The 20,118-nt window shown below is 49.9% G+C and overlaps 29 non-coding genes across 29 annotated transcripts; all 29 read right to left on the bottom strand.

The window, feature by feature from the left end:
* Nucleotides 1-11: 11 nt before the first annotated feature.
* Nucleotides 12-84, bottom strand: Trnak-uuu. Its single transcript has one exon. It is a non-coding gene; the product is annotated as a tRNA-Lys (tRNA).
* A 354-nt stretch (nt 85-438) lies between these two features.
* On the bottom strand, nt 439-520 carry Trnas-aga. Its single transcript has one exon. It is a non-coding gene; the product is annotated as a tRNA-Ser (tRNA).
* Nucleotides 521-1,266: 746 nt separating this feature from the next.
* Nucleotides 1,267-1,348, bottom strand: Trnas-cga. Its single transcript has one exon. It is a non-coding gene; the product is annotated as a tRNA-Ser (tRNA).
* Nucleotides 1,349-1,486: 138 nt separating this feature from the next.
* Trnak-uuu lies at nt 1,487-1,559 on the bottom strand. Its single transcript has one exon. It is a non-coding gene; the product is annotated as a tRNA-Lys (tRNA).
* A 354-nt stretch (nt 1,560-1,913) lies between these two features.
* Trnas-aga lies at nt 1,914-1,995 on the bottom strand. Its single transcript has one exon. It is a non-coding gene; the product is annotated as a tRNA-Ser (tRNA).
* Nucleotides 1,996-2,741: 746 nt separating this feature from the next.
* Nucleotides 2,742-2,823, bottom strand: Trnas-cga. The gene has a single exon. It is a non-coding gene; the product is annotated as a tRNA-Ser (tRNA).
* Nucleotides 2,824-2,961: 138 nt separating this feature from the next.
* Nucleotides 2,962-3,034, bottom strand: Trnak-uuu. Its single transcript has one exon. It is a non-coding gene; the product is annotated as a tRNA-Lys (tRNA).
* Nucleotides 3,035-3,388: 354 nt separating this feature from the next.
* Trnas-aga lies at nt 3,389-3,470 on the bottom strand. The gene has a single exon. It is a non-coding gene; the product is annotated as a tRNA-Ser (tRNA).
* Nucleotides 3,471-4,216: 746 nt separating this feature from the next.
* Nucleotides 4,217-4,298, bottom strand: Trnas-cga. Its single transcript has one exon. It is a non-coding gene; the product is annotated as a tRNA-Ser (tRNA).
* A 138-nt stretch (nt 4,299-4,436) lies between these two features.
* On the bottom strand, nt 4,437-4,509 carry Trnak-uuu. Its single transcript has one exon. It is a non-coding gene; the product is annotated as a tRNA-Lys (tRNA).
* A 354-nt stretch (nt 4,510-4,863) lies between these two features.
* Trnas-aga lies at nt 4,864-4,945 on the bottom strand. Its single transcript has one exon. It is a non-coding gene; the product is annotated as a tRNA-Ser (tRNA).
* Nucleotides 4,946-5,691: 746 nt separating this feature from the next.
* Trnas-cga lies at nt 5,692-5,773 on the bottom strand. The gene has a single exon. It is a non-coding gene; the product is annotated as a tRNA-Ser (tRNA).
* Nucleotides 5,774-5,911: 138 nt separating this feature from the next.
* Nucleotides 5,912-5,984, bottom strand: Trnak-uuu. Its single transcript has one exon. It is a non-coding gene; the product is annotated as a tRNA-Lys (tRNA).
* Nucleotides 5,985-6,338: 354 nt separating this feature from the next.
* Trnas-aga lies at nt 6,339-6,420 on the bottom strand. Its single transcript has one exon. It is a non-coding gene; the product is annotated as a tRNA-Ser (tRNA).
* Nucleotides 6,421-7,166: 746 nt separating this feature from the next.
* On the bottom strand, nt 7,167-7,248 carry Trnas-cga. Its single transcript has one exon. It is a non-coding gene; the product is annotated as a tRNA-Ser (tRNA).
* Nucleotides 7,249-7,386: 138 nt separating this feature from the next.
* Trnak-uuu lies at nt 7,387-7,459 on the bottom strand. The gene has a single exon. It is a non-coding gene; the product is annotated as a tRNA-Lys (tRNA).
* A 354-nt stretch (nt 7,460-7,813) lies between these two features.
* Trnas-aga lies at nt 7,814-7,895 on the bottom strand. Its single transcript has one exon. It is a non-coding gene; the product is annotated as a tRNA-Ser (tRNA).
* A 746-nt stretch (nt 7,896-8,641) lies between these two features.
* Trnas-cga lies at nt 8,642-8,723 on the bottom strand. Its single transcript has one exon. It is a non-coding gene; the product is annotated as a tRNA-Ser (tRNA).
* A 138-nt stretch (nt 8,724-8,861) lies between these two features.
* Trnak-uuu lies at nt 8,862-8,934 on the bottom strand. The gene has a single exon. It is a non-coding gene; the product is annotated as a tRNA-Lys (tRNA).
* Nucleotides 8,935-9,288: 354 nt separating this feature from the next.
* Trnas-aga lies at nt 9,289-9,370 on the bottom strand. Its single transcript has one exon. It is a non-coding gene; the product is annotated as a tRNA-Ser (tRNA).
* Nucleotides 9,371-10,116: 746 nt separating this feature from the next.
* Trnas-cga lies at nt 10,117-10,198 on the bottom strand. The gene has a single exon. It is a non-coding gene; the product is annotated as a tRNA-Ser (tRNA).
* A 138-nt stretch (nt 10,199-10,336) lies between these two features.
* Nucleotides 10,337-10,409, bottom strand: Trnak-uuu. Its single transcript has one exon. It is a non-coding gene; the product is annotated as a tRNA-Lys (tRNA).
* Nucleotides 10,410-10,763: 354 nt separating this feature from the next.
* Trnas-aga lies at nt 10,764-10,845 on the bottom strand. The gene has a single exon. It is a non-coding gene; the product is annotated as a tRNA-Ser (tRNA).
* Nucleotides 10,846-11,591: 746 nt separating this feature from the next.
* On the bottom strand, nt 11,592-11,673 carry Trnas-cga. Its single transcript has one exon. It is a non-coding gene; the product is annotated as a tRNA-Ser (tRNA).
* A 138-nt stretch (nt 11,674-11,811) lies between these two features.
* On the bottom strand, nt 11,812-11,884 carry Trnak-uuu. Its single transcript has one exon. It is a non-coding gene; the product is annotated as a tRNA-Lys (tRNA).
* A 354-nt stretch (nt 11,885-12,238) lies between these two features.
* Nucleotides 12,239-12,320, bottom strand: Trnas-aga. Its single transcript has one exon. It is a non-coding gene; the product is annotated as a tRNA-Ser (tRNA).
* Nucleotides 12,321-13,066: 746 nt separating this feature from the next.
* Trnas-cga lies at nt 13,067-13,148 on the bottom strand. The gene has a single exon. It is a non-coding gene; the product is annotated as a tRNA-Ser (tRNA).
* A 138-nt stretch (nt 13,149-13,286) lies between these two features.
* Trnak-uuu lies at nt 13,287-13,359 on the bottom strand. Its single transcript has one exon. It is a non-coding gene; the product is annotated as a tRNA-Lys (tRNA).
* Nucleotides 13,360-13,713: 354 nt separating this feature from the next.
* On the bottom strand, nt 13,714-13,795 carry Trnas-aga. Its single transcript has one exon. It is a non-coding gene; the product is annotated as a tRNA-Ser (tRNA).
* Nucleotides 13,796-20,118: the final 6,323 nt, after the last annotated feature.

The raw sequence follows: 20,118 nt of genomic DNA, 5'->3' as shown, positions 1-20,118 counted from the left end.
ATTAAAATTTCCGCCCGAACAGGGACTTGAACCCTGGACCCTTAGGTTAAAAGCCTAATGCTCTACCGACTGAGCTATCCGGGCTCACATCACGTGGTCACCCCTCCCACTACGCATACTGACACATTGCCTCATGTCCTTTACTGTTGGGTAATCGTTGCGTGGAGCTGTTATTATTTAAACGTCGTCTGACTGCTGTCTATAAACTCATCACGCTAGGCTCGTAACAGGCTATCGAAGGAAGCTGACACACGATGTAAAGTCAAATTGCAGCAGTTTGTACGTCTCATATATTACAGCAGAGGAGCTACGTGTTTTGTCGACACTCACTGGACAATTGTAAAATTTACAAGCGTCTCGAATGCAGTGTTTCCCACGTATTCGCTCATTTCACGGTTCCGTTGGAGATGTTCTCCACCTCTTGACACAAAAAAGAAACGCAGTCGGTAGGACTCGAACCTACGCTCCCAGAGGGAATCTGATTTCTAGTCAGACGCCTTAACCACTCGGCCACGACTGCCGGTCGCAGAGGCGTGGTCTCGACAAGTGCAACTGCTGCTTTGCAAGCAATCCGATGGCAGAACACGATATGGCCTCACTCGTTTCTGTAGCGCTTTCGTTGCCAGCACATTTGGCCGTTACGACAGTGTATTAATTTTCGCCTGGACGGGGGCTTGAACCCGGGACCCTTTGGTTGAAGGTTCAGCGCTCTACCGACTGGGCTATCCGGTCCCTCAGCCGAGCGTTGTGGTGCATGCTGCATGGTGTGCGAGTGATTCGCGTGTCGTTATTCCTGGCTTATGGCTCCAATGGCGACTTCACCGACTTCCCACTGACGCACCGCTGACGCTAGTTTTGTGTCGTCTTAAACGATGGCCATACTTGCAAGCAGCTGCGAGATCTTAAGAAAAGAAACGCTGCACCACTGCTTTTGCCACACTCGAATGAACTGAATTGCGCTTCTTAGAAAGAAATGAATGCTCGCTGTGTCCAACACTTTCAAGCACACCTGTGTACTCACAAAGACGGCGACGACGCGACAAAATGACGGTGGCGCGTTCGTGGGCCTGCGACTGATTTCTGCAGTACTAGCGTCCTTGCGAGGTGAACCGGTAGCCACAACAGGCAGCGGCCGTCGCGAAACAGTATTCTTAAAAAATAAATTTCCGTCTTGTTGAGAATGGTGTCACAGGTTTGGATCCGCTTTCACCCACGCATGTCACATGTGTGCGAAAATTTCTGCCCGTTTTTTTACGCAAAATCGCACGCAGCCGGTAGGATTCGAACCTACACTCCCACAGAGAATCTGATTTCGAGTCAGACGCCTTAATCACTCGGCCACGACTGCCAGTAGCGCAACACCCTCCCGACACATGCAACTGGTACCGTTTAAAGCACTGCAGTGCCAGGAAACGGCGTAGATGCATTCTTTTCCGTAGTGCTTATTCCGCTACTACACGTGCGGCTACCAAAGTATTAAAATTTCCGCCCGAACAGGGACTTGAACCCTGGACCCTTAGGTTAAAAGCCTAATGCTCTACCGACTGAGCTATCCGGGCTCACATCACGTGGTCACCCCTCCCACTACGCATACTGACACATTGCCTCATGTCCTTTACTGTTGGGTAATCGTTGCGTGGAGCTGTTATTATTTAAACGTCGTCTGACTGCTGTCTATAAACTCATCACGCTAGGCTCGTAACAGGCTATCGAAGGAAGCTGACACACGATGTAAAGTCAAATTGCAGCAGTTTGTACGTCTCATATATTACAGCAGAGGAGCTACGTGTTTTGTCGACACTCACTGGACAATTGTAAAATTTACAAGCGTCTCGAATGCAGTGTTTCCCACGTATTCGCTCATTTCACGGTTCCGTTGGAGATGTTCTCCACCTCTTGACACAAAAAAGAAACGCAGTCGGTAGGACTCGAACCTACGCTCCCAGAGGGAATCTGATTTCTAGTCAGACGCCTTAACCACTCGGCCACGACTGCCGGTCGCAGAGGCGTGGTCTCGACAAGTGCAACTGCTGCTTTGCAAGCAATCCGATGGCAGAACACGATATGGCCTCACTCGTTTCTGTAGCGCTTTCGTTGCCAGCACATTTGGCCGTTACGACAGTGTATTAATTTTCGCCTGGACGGGGGCTTGAACCCGGGACCCTTTGGTTGAAGGTTCAGCGCTCTACCGACTGGGCTATCCGGTCCCTCAGCCGAGCGTTGTGGTGCATGCTGCATGGTGTGCGAGTGATTCGCGTGTCGTTATTCCTGGCTTATGGCTCCAATGGCGACTTCACCGACTTCCCACTGACGCACCGCTGACGCTAGTTTTGTGTCGTCTTAAACGATGGCCATACTTGCAAGCAGCTGCGAGATCTTAAGAAAAGAAACGCTGCACCACTGCTTTTGCCACACTCGAATGAACTGAATTGCGCTTCTTAGAAAGAAATGAATGCTCGCTGTGTCCAACACTTTCAAGCACACCTGTGTACTCACAAAGACGGCGACGACGCGACAAAATGACGGTGGCGCGTTCGTGGGCCTGCGACTGATTTCTGCAGTACTAGCGTCCTTGCGAGGTGAACCGGTAGCCACAACAGGCAGCGGCCGTCGCGAAACAGTATTCTTAAAAAATAAATTTCCGTCTTGTTGAGAATGGTGTCACAGGTTTGGATCCGCTTTCACCCACGCATGTCACATGTGTGCGAAAATTTCTGCCCGTTTTTTTACGCAAAATCGCACGCAGCCGGTAGGATTCGAACCTACACTCCCACAGAGAATCTGATTTCGAGTCAGACGCCTTAACCACTCGGCCACGACTGCCAGTAGCGCAACACCCTCCCGACACATGCAACTGGTACCGTTTAAAGCACTGCAGTGCCAGGAAACGGCGTAGATGCATTCTTTTCCGTAGTGCTTATTCCGCTACTACACGTGCGGCTACCAAAGTATTAAAATTTCCGCCCGAACAGGGACTTGAACCCTGGACCCTTAGGTTAAAAGCCTAATGCTCTACCGACTGAGCTATCCGGGCTCACATCACGTGGTCACCCCTCCCACTACGCATACTGACACATTGCCTCATGTCCTTTACTGTTGGGTAATCGTTGCGTGGAGCTGTTATTATTTAAACGTCGTCTGACTGCTGTCTATAAACTCATCACGCTAGGCTCGTAACAGGCTATCGAAGGAAGCTGACACACGATGTAAAGTCAAATTGCAGCAGTTTGTACGTCTCATATATTACAGCAGAGGAGCTACGTGTTTTGTCGACACTCACTGGACAATTGTAAAATTTACAAGCGTCTCGAATGCAGTGTTTCCCACGTATTCGCTCATTTCACGGTTCCGTTGGAGATGTTCTCCACCTCTTGACACAAAAAAGAAACGCAGTCGGTAGGACTCGAACCTACGCTCCCAGAGGGAATCTGATTTCTAGTCAGACGCCTTAACCACTCGGCCACGACTGCCGGTCGGAGAGGCGTGGTCTCGACAAGTGCAACTGCTGCTTTGCAAGCAATCCGATGGCAGAACACGATATGGCCTCACTCGTTTCTGTAGCGCTTTCGTTGCCAGCACATTTGGCCGTTACGACAGTGTATTAATTTTCGCCTGGACGGGGGCTTGAACCCGGGACCCTTTGGTTGAAGGTTCAGCGCTCTACCGACTGGGCTATCCGGTCCCTCAGCCGAGCGTTGTGGTGCATGCTGCATGGTGTGCGAGTGATTCGCGTGTCGTTATTCCTGGCTTATGGCTCCAATGGCGACTTCACCGACTTCCCACTGACGCACCGCTGACGCTAGTTTTGTGTCGTCTTAAACGATGGCCATACTTGCAAGCAGCTGCGAGATCTTAAGAAAAGAAACGCTGCACCACTGCTTTTGCCACACTCGAATGAACTGAATTGCGCTTCTTAGAAAGAAATGAATGCTCGCTGTGTCCAACACTTTCAAGCACACCTGTGTACTCACAAAGACGGCGACGACGCGACAAAATGACGGTGGCGCGTTCGTGGGCCTGCGACTGATTTCTGCAGTACTAGCGTCCTTGCGAGGTGAACCGGTAGCCACAACAGGCAGCGGCCGTCGCGAAACAGTATTCTTAAAAAATAAATTTCCGTCTTGTTGAGAATGGTGTCACAGGTTTGGATCCGCTTTCACCCACGCATGTCACATGTGTGCGAAAATTTCTGCCCGTTTTTTTACGCAAAATCGCACGCAGCCGGTAGGATTCGAACCTACACTCCCACAGAGAATCTGATTTCGAGTCAGACGCCTTAACCACTCGGCCACGACTGCCAGTAGCGCAACACCCTCCCGACACATGCAACTGGTACCGTTTAAAGCACTGCAGTGCCAGGAAACGGCGTAGATGCATTCTTTTCCGTAGTGCTTATTCCGCTACTACACGTGCGGCTACCAAAGTATTAAAATTTCCGCCCGAACAGGGACTTGAACCCTGGACCCTTAGGTTAAAAGCCTAATGCTCTACCGACTGAGCTATCCGGGCTCACATCACGTGGTCACCCCTCCCACTACGCATACTGACACATTGCCTCATGTCCTTTACTGTTGGGTAATCGTTGCGTGGAGCTGTTATTATTTAAACGTCGTCTGACTGCTGTCTATAAACTCATCACGCTAGGCTCGTAACAGGCTATCGAAGGAAGCTGACACACGATGTAAAGTCAAATTGCAGCAGTTTGTACGTCTCATATATTACAGCAGAGGAGCTACGTGTTTTGTCGACACTCACTGGACAATTGTAAAATTTACAAGCGTCTCGAATGCAGTGTTTCCCACGTATTCGCTCATTTCACGGTTCCGTTGGAGATGTTCTCCACCTCTTGACACAAAAAAGAAACGCAGTCGGTAGGACTCGAACCTACGCTCCCAGAGGGAATCTGATTTCTAGTCAGACGCCTTAACCACTCGGCCACGACTGCCGGTCGGAGAGGCGTGGTCTCGACAAGTGCAACTGCTGCTTTGCAAGCAATCCGATGGCAGAACACGATATGGCCTCACTCGTTTCTGTAGCGCTTTCGTTGCCAGCACATTTGGCCGTTACGACAGTGTATTAATTTTCGCCTGGACGGGGGCTTGAACCCGGGACCCTTTGGTTGAAGGTTCAGCGCTCTACCGACTGGGCTATCCGGTCCCTCAGCCGAGCGTTGTGGTGCATGCTGCATGGTGTGCGAGTGATTCGCGTGTCGTTATTCCTGGCTTATGGCTCCAATGGCGACTTCACCGACTTCCCACTGACGCACCGCTGACGCTAGTTTTGTGTCGTCTTAAACGATGGCCATACTTGCAAGCAGCTGCGAGATCTTAAGAAAAGAAACGCTGCACCACTGCTTTTGCCACACTCGAATGAACTGAATTGCGCTTCTTAGAAAGAAATGAATGCTCGCTGTGTCCAACACTTTCAAGCACACCTGTGTACTCACAAAGACGGCGACGACGCGACAAAATGACGGTGGCGCGTTCGTGGGCCTGCGACTGATTTCTGCAGTACTAGCGTCCTTGCGAGGTGAACCGGTAGCCACAACAGGCAGCGGCCGTCGCGAAACAGTATTCTTAAAAAATAAATTTCCGTCTTGTTGAGAATGGTGTCACAGGTTTGGATCCGCTTTCACCCACGCATGTCACATGTGTGCGAAAATTTCTGCCCGTTTTTTTACGCAAAATCGCACACAGCCGGTAGGATTCGAACCTACACTCCCACAGAGAATCTGATTTCGAGTCAGACGCCTTAACCACTCGGCCACGACTGCCAGTAGCGCAACACCCTCCCGACACATGCAACTGGTACCGTTTAAAGCACTGCAGTGCCAGGAAACGGCGTAGATGCATTCTTTTCCGTAGTGCTTATTCCGCTACTACACGTGCGGCTACCAAAGTATTAAAATTTCCGCCCGAACAGGGACTTGAACCCTGGACCCTTAGGTTAAAAGCCTAATGCTCTACCGACTGAGCTATCCGGGCTCACATCACGTGGTCACCCCTCCCACTACGCATACTGACACATTGCCTCATGTCCTTTACTGTTGGGTAATCGTTGCGTGGAGCTGTTATTATTTAAACGTCGTCTGACTGCTGTCTATAAACTCATCACGCTAGGCTCGTAACAGGCTATCGAAGGAAGCTGACACACGATGTAAAGTCAAATTGCAGCAGTTTGTACGTCTCATATATTACAGCAGAGGAGCTACGTGTTTTGTCGACACTCACTGGACAATTGTAAAATTTACAAGCGTCTCGAATGCAGTGTTTCCCACGTATTCGCTCATTTCACGGTTCCGTTGGAGATGTTCTCCACCTCTTGACACAAAAAAGAAACGCAGTCGGTAGGACTCGAACCTACGCTCCCAGAGGGAATCTGATTTCTAGTCAGACGCCTTAACCACTCGGCCACGACTGCCGGTCGCAGAGGCGTGGTCTCGACAAGTGCAACTGCTGCTTTGCAAGCAATCCGATGGCAGAACACGATATGGCCTCACTCGTTTCTGTAGCGCTTTCGTTGCCAGCACATTTGGCCGTTACGACAGTGTATTAATTTTCGCCTGGACGGGGGCTTGAACCCGGGACCCTTTGGTTGAAGGTTCAGCGCTCTACCGACTGGGCTATCCGGTCCCTCAGCCGAGCGTTGTGGTGCATGCTGCATGGTGTGCGAGTGATTCGCGTGTCGTTATTCCTGGCTTATGGCTCCAATGGCGACTTCACCGACTTCCCACTGACGCACCGCTGACGCTAGTTTTGTGTCGTCTTAAACGATGGCCATACTTGCAAGCAGCTGCGAGATCTTAAGAAAAGAAACGCTGCACCACTGCTTTTGCCACACTCGAATGAACTGAATTGCGCTTCTTAGAAAGAAATGAATGCTCGCTGTGTCCAACACTTTCAAGCACACCTGTGTACTCACAAAGACGGCGACGACGCGACAAAATGACGGTGGCGCGTTCGTGGGCCTGCGACTGATTTCTGCAGTACTAGCGTCCTTGCGAGGTGAACCGGTAGCCACAACAGGCAGCGGCCGTCGCGAAACAGTATTCTTAAAAAATAAATTTCCGTCTTGTTGAGAATGGTGTCACAGGTTTGGATCCGCTTTCACCCACGCATGTCACATGTGTGCGAAAATTTCTGCCCGTTTTTTTACGCAAAATCGCACGCAGCCGGTAGGATTCGAACCTACACTCCCACAGAGAATCTGATTTCGAGTCAGACGCCTTAACCACTCGGCCACGACTGCCAGTAGCGCAACACCCTCCCGACACATGCAACTGGTACCGTTTAAAGCACTGCAGTGCCAGGAAACGGCGTAGATGCATTCTTTTCCGTAGTGCTTATTCCGCTACTACACGTGCGGCTACCAAAGTATTAAAATTTCCGCCCGAACAGGGACTTGAACCCTGGACCCTTAGGTTAAAAGCCTAATGCTCTACCGACTGAGCTATCCGGGCTCACATCACGTGGTCACCCCTCCCACTACGCATACTGACACATTGCCTCATGTCCTTTACTGTTGGGTAATCGTTGCGTGGAGCTGTTATTATTTAAACGTCGTCTGACTGCTGTCTATAAACTCATCACGCTAGGCTCGTAACAGGCTATCGAAGGAAGCTGACACACGATGTAAAGTCAAATTGCAGCAGTTTGTACGTCTCATATATTACAGCAGAGGAGCTACGTGTTTTGTCGACACTCACTGGACAATTGTAAAATTTACAAGCGTCTCGAATGCAGTGTTTCCCACGTATTCGCTCATTTCACGGTTCCGTTGGAGATGTTCTCCACCTCTTGACACAAAAAAGAAACGCAGTCGGTAGGACTCGAACCTACGCTCCCAGAGGGAATCTGATTTCTAGTCAGACGCCTTAACCACTCGGCCACGACTGCCGGTCGGAGAGGCGTGGTCTCGACAAGTGCAACTGCTGCTTTGCAAGCAATCCGATGGCAGAACACGATATGGCCTCACTCGTTTCTGTAGCGCTTTCGTTGCCAGCACATTTGGCCGTTACGACAGTGTATTAATTTTCGCCTGGACGGGGGCTTGAACCCGGGACCCTTTGGTTGAAGGTTCAGCGCTCTACCGACTGGGCTATCCGGTCCCTCAGCCGAGCGTTGTGGTGCATGCTGCATGGTGTGCGAGTGATTCGCGTGTCGTTATTCCTGGCTTATGGCTCCAATGGCGACTTCACCGACTTCCCACTGACGCACCGCTGACGCTAGTTTTGTGTCGTCTTAAACGATGGCCATACTTGCAAGCAGCTGCGAGATCTTAAGAAAAGAAACGCTGCACCACTGCTTTTGCCACACTCGAATGAACTGAATTGCGCTTCTTAGAAAGAAATGAATGCTCGCTGTGTCCAACACTTTCAAGCACACCTGTGTACTCACAAAGACGGCGACGACGCGACAAAATGACGGTGGCGCGTTCGTGGGCCTGCGACTGATTTCTGCAGTACTAGCGTCCTTGCGAGGTGAACCGGTAGCCACAACAGGCAGCGGCCGTCGCGAAACAGTATTCTTAAAAAATAAATTTCCGTCTTGTTGAGAATGGTGTCACAGGTTTGGATCCGCTTTCACCCACGCATGTCACATGTGTGCGAAAATTTCTGCCCGTTTTTTTACGCAAAATCGCACGCAGCCGGTAGGATTCGAACCTACACTCCCACAGAGAATCTGATTTCGAGTCAGACGCCTTAACCACTCGGCCACGACTGCCAGTAGCGCAACACCCTCCCGACACATGCAACTGGTACCGTTTAAAGCACTGCAGTGCCAGGAAACGGCGTAGATGCATTCTTTTCCGTAGTGCTTATTCCGCTACTACACGTGCGGCTACCAAAGTATTAAAATTTCCGCCCGAACAGGGACTTGAACCCTGGACCCTTAGGTTAAAAGCCTAATGCTCTACCGACTGAGCTATCCGGGCTCACATCACGTGGTCACCCCTCCCACTACGCATACTGACACATTGCCTCATGTCCTTTACTGTTGGGTAATCGTTGCGTGGAGCTGTTATTATTTAAACGTCGTCTGACTGCTGTCTATAAACTCATCACGCTAGGCTCGTAACAGGCTATCGAAGGAAGCTGACACACGATGTAAAGTCAAATTGCAGCAGTTTGTACGTCTCATATATTACAGCAGAGGAGCTACGTGTTTTGTCGACACTCACTGGACAATTGTAAAATTTACAAGCGTCTCGAATGCAGTGTTTCCCACGTATTCGCTCATTTCACGGTTCCGTTGGAGATGTTCTCCACCTCTTGACACAAAAAAGAAACGCAGTCGGTAGGACTCGAACCTACGCTCCCAGAGGGAATCTGATTTCTAGTCAGACGCCTTAACCACTCGGCCACGACTGCCGGTCGGAGAGGCGTGGTCTCGACAAGTGCAACTGCTGCTTTGCAAGCAATCCGATGGCAGAACACGATATGGCCTCACTCGTTTCTGTAGCGCTTTCGTTGCCAGCACATTTGGCCGTTACGACAGTGTATTAATTTTCGCCTGGACGGGGGCTTGAACCCGGGACCCTTTGGTTGAAGGTTCAGCGCTCTACCGACTGGGCTATCCGGTCCCTCAGCCGAGCGTTGTGGTGCATGCTGCATGGTGTGCGAGTGATTCGCGTGTCGTTATTCCTGGCTTATGGCTCCAATGGCGACTTCACCGACTTCCCACTGACGCACCGCTGACGCTAGTTTTGTGTCGTCTTAAACGATGGCCATACTTGCAAGCAGCTGCGAGATCTTAAGAAAAGAAACGCTGCACCACTGCTTTTGCCACACTCGAATGAACTGAATTGCGCTTCTTAGAAAGAAATGAATGCTCGCTGTGTCCAACACTTTCAAGCACACCTGTGTACTCACAAAGACGGCGACGACGCGACAAAATGACGGGGGCGCGTTCGTGGGCCTGCGACTGATTTCTGCAGTACTAGCGTCCTTGCGAGGTGAACCGGTAGCCACAACAGGCAGCGGCCGTCGCGAAACAGTATTCTTAAAAAATAAATTTCCGTCTTGTTGAGAATGGTGTCACAGGTTTGGATCCGCTTTCACCCACGCATGTCACATGTGTGCGAAAATTTCTGCCCGTTTTTTTACGCAAAATCGCACACAGCCGGTAGGATTCGAACCTACACTCCCACAGAGAATCTGATTTCGAGTCAGACGCCTTAACCACTCGGCCACGACTGCCAGTAGCGCAACACCCTCCCGACACATGCAACTGGTACCGTTTAAAGCACTGCAGTGCCAGGAAACGGCGTAGATGCATTCTTTTCCGTAGTGCTTATTCCGCTACTACACGTGCGGCTACCAAAGTATTAAAATTTCCGCCCGAACAGGGACTTGAACCCTGGACCCTTAGGTTAAAAGCCTAATGCTCTACCGACTGAGCTATCCGGGCTCACATCACGTGGTCACCCCTCCCACTACGCATACTGACACATTGCCTCATGTCCTTTACTGTTGGGTAATCGTTGCGTGGAGCTGTTATTATTTAAACGTCGTCTGACTGCTGTCTATAAACTCATCACGCTAGGCTCGTAACAGGCTATCGAAGGAAGCTGACACACGATGTAAAGTCAAATTGCAGCAGTTTGTACGTCTCATATATTACAGCAGAGGAGCTACGTGTTTTGTCGACACTCACTGGACAATTGTAAAATTTACAAGCGTCTCGAATGCAGTGTTTCCCACGTATTCGCTCATTTCACGGTTCCGTTGGAGATGTTCTCCACCTCTTGACACAAAAAAGAAACGCAGTCGGTAGGACTCGAACCTACGCTCCCAGAGGGAATCTGATTTCTAGTCAGACGCCTTAACCACTCGGCCACGACTGCCGGTCGCAGAGGCGTGGTCTCGACAAGTGCAACTGCTGCTTTGCAAGCAATCCGATGGCAGAACACGATATGGCCTCACTCGTTTCTGTAGCGCTTTCGTTGCCAGCACATTTGGCCGTTACGACAGTGTATTAATTTTCGCCTGGACGGGGGCTTGAACCCGGGACCCTTTGGTTGAAGGTTCAGCGCTCTACCGACTGGGCTATCCGGTCCCTCAGCCGAGCGTTGTGGTGCATGCTGCATGGTGTGCGAGTGATTCGCGTGTCGTTATTCCTGGCTTATGGCTCCAATGGCGACTTCACCGACTTCCCACTGACGCACCGCTGACGCTAGTTTTGTGTCGTCTTAAACGATGGCCATACTTGCAAGCAGCTGCGAGATCTTAAGAAAAGAAACGCTGCACCACTGCTTTTGCCACACTCGAATGAACTGAATTGCGCTTCTTAGAAAGAAATGAATGCTCGCTGTGTCCAACACTTTCAAGCACACCTGTGTACTCACAAAGACGGCGACGACGCGACAAAATGACGGTGGCGCGTTCGTGGGCCTGCGACTGATTTCTGCAGTACTAGCGTCCTTGCGAGGTGAACCGGTAGCCACAACAGGCAGCGGCCGTCGCGAAACAGTATTCTTAAAAAATAAATTTCCGTCTTGTTGAGAATGGTGTCACAGGTTTGGATCCGCTTTCACCCACGCATGTCACATGTGTGCGAAAATTTCTGCCCGTTTTTTTACGCAAAATCGCACGCAGCCGGTAGGATTCGAACCTACACTCCCACAGAGAATCTGATTTCGAGTCAGACGCCTTAACCACTCGGCCACGACTGCCAGTAGCGCAACACCCTCCCGACACATGCAACTGGTACCGTTTAAAGCACTGCAGTGCCAGGAAACGGCGTAGATGCATTCTTTTCCGTAGTGCTTATTCCGCTACTACACGTGCGGCTACCAAAGTACTAAAATTTCCGCCTGAACAGGGACTTGAACCCTGGACCCTTAGGTTAAAAGCCTAATGCTCTACCGACTGAGCTATCCGGGCTCACATCACGTGGTCACCCCTCCCACTACGCATACTGACACATTGCCTCATGTCCTTTACTGTTGGGTAATCGTTGCGTGGAGCTGTTATTATTTAAACGTCGTCTGACTGCTGTCTATAAACTCATCACGCTAGGCTCGTAACAGGCTATCGAAGGAAGCTGACACACGATGTAAAGTCAAATTGCAGCAGTTTGTACGTCTCATATATTACAGCAGAGGAGCTACGTGTTTTGTCGACACTCACTGGACAATTGTAAAATTTACAAGCGTCTCGAATGCAGTGTTTCCCACGTATTCGCTCATTTCACGGTTCCGTTGGAGATGTTCTCCACCTCTTGACACAAAAAAGAAACGCAGTCGGTAGGACTCGAACCTACGCTCCCAGAGGGAATCTGATTTCTAGTCAGACGCCTTAACCACTCGGCCACGACTGCCGGTCGCAGAGGCGTGCTCTCGACAAGTGCAACTGCTGCTTTGCAAGCAATCCGATGGCAGAACACGATATGGCCTCACTCGTTTCTGTAGCGCTTTCGTTGCCAGCACATTTGGCCGTTACGACAGTGTATTAATTTTCGCCTGGACGGGGGCTTGAACCCGGGACCCTTTGGTTGAAGGTTCAGCGCTCTACCGACTGGGCTATCCGGTCCCTCAGCCGAGCGTTGTGGTGCATGCTGCATGGTGTGCGAGTGATTCGCGTGTCGTTATTCCTGGCTTATGGCTCCAATGGCGACTTCACCGACTTCCCACTGACGCACCGCTGACGCTAGTTTTGTGTCGTCTTAAACGATGGCCATACTTGCAAGCAGCTGCGAGATCTTAAGAAAAGAAACGCTGCACCACTGCTTTTGCCACACTCGAATGAACTGAATTGCGCTTCTTAGAAAGAAATGAATGCTCGCTGTGTCCAACACTTTCAAGCACACCTGTGTACTCACAAAGACGGCGACGACGCGACAAAATGACGGTGGCGCGTTCGTGGGCCTGCGACTGATTTCTGCAGTACTAGCGTCCTTGCGAGGTGAACCGGTAGCCACAACAGGCAGCGGCCGTCGCGAAACAGTATTCTTAAAAAATAAATTTCCGTCTTGTTGAGAATGGTGTCACAGGTTTGGATCCGCTTTCACCCACGCATGTCACATGTGTGCGAAAATTTCTGCCCGTTTTTTTACGCAAAATCGCACGCAGCCGGTAGGATTCGAACCTACACTCCCACAGAGAATCTGATTTCGAGTCAGACGCCTTAACCACTCGGCCACGACTGCCAGTAGCGCAACACCCTCCCGACACATGCAACTGGTACCGTTTAAAGCACTGCAGTGCCAGGAAACGGCGTAGATGCATTCTTTTCCGTAGTGCTTATTCCGCTACTACACGTGCGGCTACCAAAGTATTAAAATTTCCGCCCGAACAGGGACTTGAACCCTGGACCCTTAGGTTAAAAGCCTAATGCTCTACCGACTGAGCTATCCGGGCTCACATCACGTGGTCACCCCTCCCACTACGCATACTGACACATTGCCTCATGTCCTTTACTGTTGGGTAATCGTTGCGTGGAGCTGTTATTATTTAAACGTCGTCTGACTGCTGTCTATAAACTCATCACGCTAGGCTCGTAACAGGCTATCGAAGGAAGCTGACACACGATGTAAAGTCAAATTGCAGCAGTTTGTACGTCTCATATATTACAGCAGAGGAGCTACGTGTTTTGTCGACACTCACTGGACAATTGTAAAATTTACAAGCGTCTCGAATGCAGTGTTTCCCACGTATTCGCTCATTTCACGGTTCCGTTGGAGATGTTCTCCACCTCTTGACACAAAAAAGAAACGCAGTCGGTAGGACTCGAACCTACGCTCCCAGAGGGAATCTGATTTCTAGTCAGACGCCTTAACCACTCGGCCACGACTGCCGGTCGCAGAGGCGTGGTCTCGACAAGTGAAACTGCTGCTTTGCAAGCAATCCGATGGCAGAACACGATATGGCCTCACTCGTTTCTGTAGCGCTTTCGTTGCCAGCACATTTGGCCGTTACGACAGTGTATTAATTTTCGCCTGGACGGGGGCTTGAACCCGGGACCCTTTGGTTGAAGGTTCAGCGCTCTACCGACTGGGCTATCCGGTCCCTCAGCCGAGCGTTGTGGTGCATGCTGCATGGTGTGCGAGTGATTCGCGTGTCGTTATTCCTGGCTTATGGCTCCAATGGCGACTTCACCGACTTCCCACTGACGCACCGCTGACGCTAGTTTTGTGTCGTCTTAAACGATGGCCATACTTGCAAGCAGCTGCGATATCTTAAGAAAAGAAACGCTGCACCACTGCTTTTGCCACACTCGAATGAACTGAATTGCGCTTCTTAGAAAGAAATGAATGCTCGCTGTGTCCAACACTTTCAAGCACACCTGTGTACTCACAAAGACGGCGACGACGCGACAAAATGACGGTGGCGCGTTCGTGGGCCTGCGACTGATTTCTGCAGTACTAGCGTCCTTGCGAGGTGAACCGGTAGCCACAACAGGCAGCGGCCGTCGCGAAACAGTATTCTTAAAAAATAAATTTCCGTCTTGTTGAGAATGGTGTCACAGGTTTGGATCCGCTTTCACCCACGCATGTCACATGTGTGCGAAAATTTCTGCTCGTTTTTTTACGCAAAATCGCACGCAGCCGGTAGGATTTTTTTTTTTTTTTTTTTTTTTTTATGGAGATGTTCTCCACCTCTTGACACAAAAAAGAAACGCAGTCGGTAGGACTTTTTTTTTTTTTTTTAGTTTTTTTTTTTTTATTTTTATTTTGTTTAATTTTTTTTTTTCTTTTTTAATGGATGCAACGAGAGCAACAGGCAGGCAGAGGCAAAGAGGGCAGGGGTCGAATGTCCCGAGGCCTGGCCACAATGTCCCCCCCAGACCCGTCACTCAGTCGCCTCCTGAGTTAGCGTAGGTAACTGGTTTTGTGTTGTTTTTATTTTTTTTTTTTGATTTTTTTTTTGTTTTTTGTTTTTTTTTGTTTTTGGCTACTGAAGTGGATTTATTTTAAATTTTTACTTTTAAATTGTTTTAAATATTCGTTTGTTTGTTTTTGATTTATTATTTGCCGACTGGCGTGGTAAAGAGTGGGGAACTTAACATGGTAGCTCATTGGCTGGGGAAAGAGGAAAGAAGTAATTGGAGCCATAAAGGAAACGAAATCATCGCCCCAAAACTATAGAAAGGCAGCGTTTCCTGCTGGAAGAGAACGACAAGGAGTGCAGTGGGAAAAGAAAAATAAAACACGAAGAACTTAGAAGCCCGCAACTCTGCCGGGACATGAAATTAAGTAACGAACCTGAGAGAAAAATGAGCAAATTCTATTTCCCCAGAACGGAAAAAAGATAATGAAATGGCACATAATTTGGCAACTACAAACAAAACACCTCTCTTGGAAAGGAATGTAAAAGGAGTGGAAGATTTTGAGTGTGCTGTCTTCACGTAAAGAAGCGAGCAAATTGGCAACATAGAACTTTAAAGCAAGCGATCCCCGTAGGAAAGAAGAAAGCGAAAGACATATTGAAAGAAAGGAAGACTAAGCTCTCGAAAGGGAGTAAAAAAGCACACTCGAAATAAAACGAAAGTGCGTTCCAATCGCAAAGAAAGGAAAAAGGAAAGTTATGAAAACAGTCAAAGGAAAGGAAGAAAGAAAATAATGCCGTATTCCATTATTTGTCATTTCAATGTGTTTCTAGTTTGTTGTGCAGTTTTCTGTTTCTGAGTTCTTTCGTAACTACAACACGCTATTACATCTGTTCACATTGCAGGACCATGATCGACGTCGTCATTAAGGTTGGAAAACAGTCGGTGCCAGATTGAAGACTTTCCGAAATTGCTGTTCAATGGGGATTTGCAGAAAGCGCTGAAAGCATCTCTGATATGAGGCTGTTCTCCGGAGCGTTTCATGGCGCTCCCACAGATAAAACAAGTAGTCGACTGGATCAATTATATTTTTGGCAAATATAGCGTAGGTGGTATGCCCTAAGATCCACACTGTAGCATTTCGCTTAGATTGCGGAAAGGGTTTAATGTCGGGGATGACAGCCGTTAGCGGGGAAAAGGACCGCTTGTCAGTCCTGTTAATGAGTGCGAGCATGTCGCAGGAAATAGCCCACACATCTCGTGTGGTTCTGCAAAGAAACCGATGCTCAAGTGTACCCCGTTCGTCACAGTACTCGCACTTAGAGGACGGAATTAGGTGAATAGTCGCCAGTCGGTCGTTGGTGGTCACAGTGCGAGTGATGACGGTATACCACGTGCTTCGCACTTCCGTCGGTAACAACTTATTGCTGACGTTTTGCCAAACAAGAACCCAGTTGTTGTGGGGACATTGACGGACTAAGTTATTCGGTGGTGACAAACCAATCATCTCACGATACAAAGAGGTGGCAGACCGCGTCCTGCGGTCGCGAGCTAGTGAAACATGATAACTGCGGGACAAAAAAAAATCTCTGAATACAGCAAGCTTGTAAGGTATCCGCGAGACATTGATCGGTGCACTGTCAGAAAGGGGCTCATGGGCGCGGAAGAGGGCAGCCGTCGTACTGTGGGGGCTGTTCTCGACAATGGTGGCAATTCTGTTGACTAGCAGGGCAGAACATTTCTTTCTGACATCTACGAGACCGAGTCCTCCGCGAGACGGAGGCTGGGTACATGTGGCAAGTTTCACCTTGAAAATATGGCCACGCCACAGCAGCCAGTGTGCAGCTTGGCTGATCGTGCGTGCCAACGGAGGTGGGACGTTGAGCACTTGAGCCACATACCACGCTTTAGCCAGGATGTGAACATTTATCAACTCAACACGCTGTAGAAGATGTAATTTCCGGGTGGCGTGACGAACCATGAGACCCTTGACAGTCGTGGAAATACGGCGCCAGTTATGAGCGGCCATCTTTATGGGGCAAGCAAAGAATTGAATGCCGAGCAACATGTGGGAGGCAGCTATGGTGTACCACGAATCGGCAGCATAGTTGCAACAGGCACCTATTGGGAGTAGCACTGTTTTATGCGGGTTCAGTTCCGCACCTGTAGCCTGCGCAAAAAGACTGAACACAGGTTTAACTAAAGGGATGTCCTTTTCTTGTCGTATAAAGACGCCGACATCGTCGGCGTACGCTAAGCACGACGCCCGTACACCCTCTACATCGATCCCACTGACAGTGCGCCCAATCCGGCGGAGGAGGGGATCAAGAGCGATAACAAAGAGGGACATAGAGAGGGGACATCCCTGCCGCACAGACCTTGCAATCCGAAAGGGAGCGGAAAGAGTGCCATTTATCAGAATGCGAGAAGACGCTCTCGTTAGGACATTTTCAAGAGCGGAGACAAAGTTCATATGAAAGCCGATGTGACCTAACAAGGCAAAGAGGTAATCGTGGTTAATCCTATCAAAAGCCTTCCTAAAGTCAATCGAGAGAATCGCCCCTGGAGTCCGTGTGACAGCAGTGTGAGCCACGACGTCCCTATACGTGCTCACGGCGGCAAGGATACCCCTCCCTGTCACAGCGCACATTTGGAAAGGGCTAATGATTTTTCGCATCACAGTGTGCAGCCTGGTTGCGACGCATTTGCTGAAAAGCTTGTAGTCACTGTTCAACAGCGTGATCGGGCGAAAGTTTTCAACTTTGTCAGCCCCAGCGGTCTTAGGGAGAAGAACGACTATACCCTCTAGGAACTCTGCCGGACACGGAAGGTCACTTAACAATTCATTTGCGACCTTTGTGAGGATAGGTTCTAAGAGATCCCAGAACTCGAGGTAGAATTCTAAAGGAATTCCGTCAGGGCCTGGGGACTTGTTTCGAGCAGACGAACTGAGTGCATCGCTCATGTCCTCCGTCGTGATGGCGGAAAGGAGGGTGTCATTGTCCTCACGTGTAAGCAGGTTCCGCATTTCACCCATGAGGACATGTGCGGCCGCCCTATCATGGTCGCTACGTTGGAACGCGGCACTAAAATGGGCAAAAATATGCGCACGAATGTCCCTCTCCGTGGTGAGTCGCTCCCCAGTCTCCAGTCTAAGACACCGAATAAATTTAGTAGCACCCCGTCTCCGCTCTCTTTCGATATGGTGAATAGTCGGTGACTCATCAAACGTCCCTACACAGCGGCTTCGAAGTAAGGAGCCCCGAAAATCTTGGGCTTGCAATTTAAAAATTTGAGCTTTCACAGCCTTTAACTGAAGCATAAATTGCTCATCAACAATATCTGGTAGAGAGACGGCATCTTTTAAAATCTGATAATAAAATTCAGTGGTTCTATGTTTCCACAGCGCAGCTTCGGCGCTAAAACACTTTAAAACAGCACGGATGGACGGTTTGGCCAGGTGAACCCACCAATTGACAACCGAGGCATAGTTAGCCAGCTTTTCGCCGCAAGAAGAGAGCGTATCGTGAATCTGCCGACGCAACGAGGGGGCACGGACATGGGTCACGTTAAACTTCCACACCCGAGATCGACGTAACTGGTGGAGTTGCGGCGCGCGAAGGTCACAGAAGAAGGCGCAGTGATCGGAAAAACAGACAGGGGCAACGTCAACACGGATTAGGTGATCTGCTATGTAGGTCGACACATAGAACCTATCAAGTCTACTAGCCCCATTCCGATAGAAATACGTAAAAACTTGCTGTTGAGGATAGAGAACACGCCACACATCGGCTAACTGGAAGCTTGCAATCAGACGATCAAGGTCAACGCACTTATGAGCCGTAGGAAACTGATCACTGTCCGCGACCACGCAATTAAAATCGCCCCCCAACACGACGGGCAGCGTCGGGCTACCAATCAAGGTGGGTACATCTTCGATGAAAAATCTCGCTCTCGCCCTCTTGAAACTAGTGCCAGACGGAGCGTAAATGTTAACTAGTTGCAGGCCTCCGATAACGCACGAGATCCCCCTGCCGGTCGGTAGTCGTTGGACGCGCGTGGGCTCTTCTGCAGACTTATATAAAATAGCGGTACCACACCGAGCTTCCGGGTCGACATTATAAATGGCGGAATACCCCGTTAAAACATCAAGGCACACAACGCTCACTTCCTGCAGAAAAATAAAATCAAACCGACAATGTTGGATAAAATTTGCCAAGACTTGCAATTTCTGAGGAGCCGCAATACAGTTGATATTTAACGTGGCTATTTTAACCATGTGGCTACAGGACGCATGGGTGTAGGGCACACAGATAAATTTTTGGAAAGGGAGTCACCGGCAAGGTGCAGGCGCACCGCAGACGGAAAGCAGGGTACCGTGGCAGTTACATGTCTTCATCGTCCGCCCAGGAGAGCGGCGTAGGATTGGTCGTGTCTCCGTCCGACAGACTGCCGCCGGTAGGGTCACCCGACGCGGTTTTCTGTGACGCGCGAGTCTGCGAATTGCGCTGTTTACGAGATTCCGTGTCAGTACTAATCTTTTTCGAAGGGGGCGAAATTTCCCGGCCGCCGGTACCCTTTCCTAGCATACCCTTAAGTTTCCGACTTTGTTCTCGCACACGTTTTTCTCGTTGCGTGGCAAAGTCAGTATCCTGCAACTTGGTCTTTACGTTCCGTACGGAGGCAACAGAGTGCTGTTCTACATCCATAACCAAGTTCTCCGCGTGAGGCGGAGAAAGGTGCAAGGTATTCGCTGGAGCAGTAATGTTACTGGGGGATGGGTTGGAGTCCGCGACCTTGTCAGGAGTGGCAGTAAGTGCACAATCCCCAGCAGGGATGTCCGACACAACAGGCACTGAAGTAGCAACATCACATGGGGAGGACGTTTGACACTGTAGAACCGTTGAGGCAGGCGCGGTGTCGCAAACGGCGACAGTAAGAGCACCTGATTCCGGAATGCTCTGAACACGTTCATTAACAAGTGAAGTCACGGAAGTCGTCTCCTGCAACGGAGCAGAACGGTTGGTCGGACGACATTCAGTGCTAACGTCAGGGACATTGTCAACAACAGGCGTATGTGAAACAACAGGTTCACTAGAAAGAATAGACATACCCGCTACAACCGGTTCACGAACTAACGAGTAAGCCGGTGGCGGAGAACCTCTAAGAAGGGCACCTGCGTAACTACCTGAGTTGTCTAGGGGCAACTGCACTGGGCGCCGACGGGGACAAGAATTCCGCATATGTTCAGCAGAATGACAGAGAGAACACGTTGGGGGTTGGCCGGTGTAGGAGATGAAAGCCCTATGGCCGCCTATGATAACGAAGGACGGAATATGTTTCTTTAAGTC

Source organism: Schistocerca americana, chromosome 3, assembly GCF_021461395.2.
Source record: "Schistocerca americana isolate TAMUIC-IGC-003095 chromosome 3, iqSchAmer2.1, whole genome shotgun sequence".
In the NCBI taxonomy this organism is placed as follows: domain Eukaryota; kingdom Metazoa; phylum Arthropoda; class Insecta; order Orthoptera; family Acrididae; genus Schistocerca; species Schistocerca americana.
Note: the sequence above shows the minus strand (reverse complement) of the source record. Positions and strands in the feature narration are given on the sequence as shown.